Source organism: Mus pahari, chromosome 3, assembly GCF_900095145.1.
Source record: "Mus pahari chromosome 3, PAHARI_EIJ_v1.1, whole genome shotgun sequence".
Classification (NCBI taxonomy): domain Eukaryota; kingdom Metazoa; phylum Chordata; class Mammalia; order Rodentia; family Muridae; genus Mus; species Mus pahari.
Genome location: NC_034592.1, coordinates 43963088 through 43969697, shown reverse-complemented (window position 1 = coordinate 43969697; position 6610 = coordinate 43963088).

The following is a 6610-nucleotide window of genomic DNA, read 5'->3' as shown; positions in this document are numbered from 1 at the left end:
TACAGAGGTTCAGTCCATTTTCCTCAAGGTGAGAAGCGTGACAGCATGTAAGCAGACATGGTGCTGGAAGAGCTGAATGTTCTGCTTCTTGATCCAACTGCATCAGGAAGGAATAATTCTTCGACACTGGGCACAACTTCAAAACCCACCCCCACAGTGGCACACTTCCTCCAAGGAGGTCAAATACTCCCTATGGATGAAGGATATTCAAACCACCACATATGGCTTGTACATTTGAAACCGTATAGCTCACCCCTAGTGACACACTTTCTCCAACAAGGCCGCACCTCTCAATCCTTCTAATCCTTCTGAGATATTATCACTCCTTGATGACTAAACATGCAATTATATGTGTCAGTCTATGGGGACCATTCTTATTCAAACCACTACACACTATGACATTCTCAAAAATTAATAAAATATTATATAAAAAAGAATCTGAGAACAAACTGGAATAATCTTTTTTTTTTAATTGCAAACTATCATTAATAAAGCCAAAAGGTGCTGGGCAGTGGTGGCACACGCCTTTAATCCCAGCACTTGGTAGGCAGAGACAGGCAGATTTCTGAGTTTGAGGCCAGCCTGGTCTACAGAGTGAGTTCCAGGACAGCCAGGACTACACAGAGAAACCCTGTCTGGAAAAACAAAAATGAAAAAAGAAAAAAAAGAAGAAAAAAAGCCAAAAGGCAACATTTGAATGTGTTAAGAAGGAAATCTGTCACAAATTCATGTTTTAAAGAACCAGAAAATCTCAATTAAAAAATGGAGGAGGAGGGATAAACAATGCCAGGTGTGAGGGTTTATACCTTAAACCCAGCACTTGAGACAAGCAAATGGATCTTGTGAACTCAGTCAACTTCATCTACGTAATGAGTTCAAGGCTAGACATGACTGACTATGTTGTGAGAATCTGACTACACACACACACACACACACACACACACACATGAGAGGTGGGAGAGGCAATTCAAACTGAATTAAATTCAAATGGCCAATGATTATATAAAAACTACTTTAACAATCAAGCTAAAAGGGCCAAATCAGCTTCTATTTGACTAATATCACAGAGTATATGACATTCCATTTGAGAAATATTTTGTAATGGGCAGCATTATACATTTTTTACAAGATATATAAGGACAGGATTAGCAAAAATATAAAATGTGTGCTTACAATAAGAAAAAGATGTATGATATATAAATTAGTAAAAAATATTCTATAGAAAAATGATATGTTTAAAAGATGGTCACTAAATTTTTGTCTTTGTCTCCAATGAGATTTTAGCAAAGTTTTATTTATTCTTATAGATTTTAATTTTTGAACAATTTTTGTAATAGTACATAAAGTAATAACATAACAACTGAATCATATATATACATATATATGTATATATACATATATATGGATAAACTATTTCTTTGGTCTTTTTTTCCTACATTCATTTGTAATTCTCATTTGTTTTATTTTCATGGGTGTGGTACTGAGGGAAGAGTGGGGGCTTAGAAATAACAAATAATGTCCAAAGAAGAAAGAGACATCACTGAATGAGATTCAGATAAAATGACATAATGCTCCACTCCCAAGTTTCCATTTCATCTTTTCTCATTTGTATTTCAGAATATTTTAGCAACCTTTGACATTTGGTGAAACAAAAGCCTACAGTCACTTTGGCTCTTCTCTCTCCACTTTTAGAGAATATGCTGGAAGTGGCAGCCTCTCAGTCTCTTGTCTTCCCTTCTTATTACTGAGTTCAAGACAACACAATAGAATCGACTTGGGTGGGGGGACAGGGACATGCCTTTACCACTTTATTGAAGAGCCATCCTCCTTGAGTGTTAGGCTTCTAGCTCTCTAGTCTTTACCCGAGAGTAAAGATCTGAAATGACACTATCTACCCAGCTTGCTTAGTTGCTTATAAAGAATAGCTATAATTAGGCACAATGTGGGCTACAATATAAGCCTGTGTTACTAATAACAAGTGGGATGCCCAGCATCAAGAGACAAGAAGTGCCCTTTATTCCCATTTATGTTACCAGGGAAAAAAGGCAGACATAGAGCCACTGTCATGTTACGTTTTTTAAGGCAATAAAAGTGTTTTGAATTCCTAAACATCCTACGAGTGTTAATTTTATAAAAATGTGCTGTTTATTTTCTTTCTTTTCCTTTGCATCTTTCAGCATCATACACTTATCTTTCCCTTATCTAGAGGCCAGGCTTATGCAAGAGAAGGGATGTTTGCCTCCTTTCCAACCTTGCCCCCGCAGTCTCCACGTCATGGGAAACTGGAAAACAGAAACACTACACAGAGCCTGCAAAACCTCCTGTGTGCAAACTCCAAAAGAGTGTAGCATTCTGGTGGGGGGGTTGTAAGCAAGCTCTTTCCTTAGGAAAGTGTTCCCAGGGCAAATCCCTGTCTCCATGGATACCTTTCACTATGCCCAGAATGTGACCCCCGGGGTCTTTCTTCCAATTGCTGAACAGAACAGAACTCGGTGCACATAGCAGCCGAGATTGTACTTGGGAAAACTGCTGTGCAGGCACCTGCTGCTCTAGGATGCAACCCAAACTTCTCTCTGTCCAGTCTGCATTTCCTGAGCAGTACTGCACTGAAACTCTTGACAGGGAATTGCTAGATAATCCTGGACCAAGAAAACATGGTTTCCTATCAGGATAGAATATAATCAGACCTGATTATGACTACAAGAGAAGCAAAATCAAGGTTTGCTAGATTTTATAAGGAAGAGAAATTAAGTAGTTAGGAGAAAGAATTTGGACTAAGGGTTAACATTTGAGGAATAAAAAAATATACTTATGTATATAACATAGACAAGAGGAACTGCTTAAGCTGCAAGAACAATCAATGTGTAAAGACAAGCAGGAAGTGGTGGTGTGACCTGGCTCGGATTCTTCATCACTCTGGTAAAGGGCAATTCAGGGACACTGGACTCAAAAACTGATAACAGATTGCCAACTATCTTCTCATCTTGTCAAGAAGATGCTGTAGGCTTCTGAGAATGTGAGAGACTGAAGTCATTACTTTAAAAGAATGGCCTTTCTGAGGGAGACTACCGTGAGTAGCCATTGGGATGTGTCAGTGTGCTTGAGAGTGTTCTAGAAATAGTTACAGGGATGGAAAAGCCGGAAGCCCAGATAAACCCTGGATTCAAATGAAGGGACAACCAGGGGAAGTATTTACAGGAAGAATGGGTTTAATACACCAACTGACTTATAGGGGTTGCAAAAGAGTGGACGTAGAGAGCAGATTTATTCCCTTAGCTGGCTTGGCAGAGTTTGGAAAATATTGCAAAGATTTCCTCAGCTTATGACACAATACAGTTTATGCTGCATCTGTCTTGGGAATCTAGGAGAATGTTAGTGAGGAAATAATTTTGAGGATTCAGTCAGATTTTATCCACTTTTAGTTGATGCAGAAATATGTATAACTTAGGGTACTTATAAATAATGCACTTTCTGTGATGTTGAACCCCAAATGAAAAGGGAGTGTTCCGTTTGCAAAGCTGCCCAGCTGTTAAGCGAGACAACTCCAAGCATTGCTGCCTTCAGGACTGCTGAAGGGGCTGTGTTGCGCTTGAGATAGCCTATCAGAAAGAAGACACCATAAATCATCAAATTTCAAATAAATACCTGGCTAGTAATATGGCTGTTGTCTGTTCCTTGTATCGTCAACTTGACACAAGCTAGGGTCATCAGAGAAGAGGGAACCTCGATTGAGAAAATGCCTTCATCAGATTGGTCTGTGAGGCATTTTTTTTCTTAGTGATTGTGGGGGTTTGAAAAGAATGACCCCCATAAGCCCATGTATTTGAATGCTTAGTCATTAGAGAGTGGTGCCAGTTGAGACAGATTAGAAGGATTAATGGGTGTGACCTTGAGTAAGTGTGTCCCTGAGGATGGGCTTTGAGGTTTCAAAAGCCAACCCCAGGCCTAGTGTTGCTCTCTCAGCCCATGGATTCGGATGTTGCTCTCAGCCATGCATGCTGCCATGCTCCCCACTGTGGATTAGACCTCTCAAACTGTCTGCAAAACGGCAATGAAATGTTATCTCTTATAAGAGTGACCTTCCCAGTGTCTCTTCACGTTGGTAGAACAGTGACAAAGACAGTCTTTGATGGGGGAGGATCCAACTCACCCTGGACAGGGCCACACCAGGGAGGGTTGACCTAGGAGGGCATAAGTCTGTAAACTGAGAGGGCCAACGAGTAGCAACCCTCCAGGTTTCTGCCTTGACTTCATAACGGACTAAGCTTGGGATACGCCAGATAAGCATTTCCCCCTGAATTGTTTGTGGTCATAGTGTTTATTACATCAGAAAGCAAACCAAAGAACAATGAGGGTGGAATAACCAACACTTTGGCGACTGAAATCCTCCCTGCAACAGCACTGTATTGACAAGTCAACTAACTAGACCAGGCAAAAATACACTTTGTCCCTTAAGTCCTCTATCTTTCTGGTCATGAAGGCATCAAGGTGGACTTTTACACAATTTAGAATACTGGCCCTAGCTGGGCAGTCGTGATGAATATCTTTAATCCCGGTACTGGAAAGGCAGAGACAGGAGGATCTCTCTGAGTCTGAGGCCAAGCTGGTCTTCAAGCTGAGTACCAGGACAACCAGTGCTGGACAGGGAAGTTCAGTCTAGAAAAAATACTACTATTACTACTCATCATCATCATCATCATCATCATCATCAATCATCATCCTAATACAATAATAATTAATAATAATAATATTGGTCCAAGATACTCCTAAGAGATGACAAAATTAGGTTATAGCCATCATATTTCTTCCATAACTAAGCATGCTCTTTTGAAAGAAGTTTATGTTTTTTGGTATTACGGTCACCAGTCTATGTCCTTTATCGTTTCTACCTGACCACTTGCTTCCATTTTCACTACTGTAATAAAACCATATACTACATGTCATGCCTGTGATGAGGTCTCAATCCCCCAGTCTCTCCTCTCTAGCTCTCCTTGCTTTTGAAAGAACAACAACAACAAAAAAAGACCACACCAAACCTGGTTATGCCAAGGGACACATCTATGACCGACACCCAATCTCGTTTCACCTCATGTTCTTCACATCTAAACCAGGGTAATGACAGGGGTTAAATATTAAATGAGGTAATATATACAAGTCCTTACACTAGCACTGATGTGATTGAGGCCATGTAGAGCAATTAACTTAATTCTGAACTTTCTTCCTTGACTATTTGCTTCCAGCAGGACTTTGTGGAGTAGAAAAAAAAAAAGAAACTGAATATATCATTAGCAATACTTATTAGAGGAGGAGGAGGAAGAAAAAGGAAGAGGAAGAAGTGGATGATACCATCCCTCTTCCTTTCCCAACACATTACTTAGGATTGGACACAGAGCTCATACTTGCCAATGAATAACTCTACCACTGCTCCTGGCATAGTGTTCTGTTTGTTAGTTTGTTTAGGACTTTTTTTTTTAAGATATATTTTTATTACATATGCGTATCACTCTGTATGTACACATGAGAGCCCACATCTATAGAGGCAGGAAGATGGTGTGGGATCCCTAAGTCGACTGGATCAGGCAGCTGTGCAGTGACTTATATGGTCCAAGCCCAGAGCACTATGCACTAGCAATTTCTGTAGCTCCTACTTCCACTTGGCATTTTTTTATTCAAGTCCTTGGTGTACAGCTTCTGGGTCCATGGGCCTTGGACCTGCCCACCTTGAAGACAGAAACACATCACCTAAAGAAGCCATGGTAGAACAGTCCATGCCTTGGCCTGATTGAGTTTCCTTCTACTTCTCTTCATTTCATTTTGCAACAGTATAATTACTCCAAACATTGGTAGAGAGGAACCTTCTTGAAAACACATTAGAGGATATGAGATTTTGCTTTATGTAAGAGGGAAAAGAGTACCCTTCTCTGTTGGAAAATAATTATCTTTGCAGGCTAAAATAAAAATTCTGAAACAAGAGAAAATCAGGCCAGCTGTGTTGACAAACCACAATGCAGTAAGGAAGCCTTTGAGTATGAATTTCATATTTTTTGTCTTACAGTTCCAGAAATCTATATATCAAAAAAATACTAGAAGTAAATTTTTATAAGCTGTCTCACTGAGATTGGTTGATCACATTCTATGCAGTTTTATGACAGCGAAACCACTATACTTCAGTCCCTCTGAAGAGCCTTGGGCAGCTTGAGCAAGGGCCTGTGATCATGACTGAGGCTCAAAGCTCAGGGTCTAGCTCTGGCTTGAATTCTAAGTGATAAGTGTCCCTGAGCAAGTCCTTGACCTCCCTCCCTCTCCCTCCCCAATGGGTACAGAGAATTTCAGTGCTCAGTCATGCATTATAAAATAAACAAACTAGTGTCTTGACATGTAACTCTTTAGGAAATGAGAAGTTAACCAAGTGTGCTGAAAAACAAAATCAAAATAAGGGCACACAGAACAGAAATTCTATAGAATCTAAGACTAGTGGAAATTCTAAGAATAGATTATTTTAAAACAAAATTCCTCTCCTTCCTCTCTCTCTCTCTCTCTCTCTCTCTCTCTCTCTCTCTCTCTCTCTCTCACACACTTTCTCTCTCTCTCTCTCTCCACTACAGCAGGT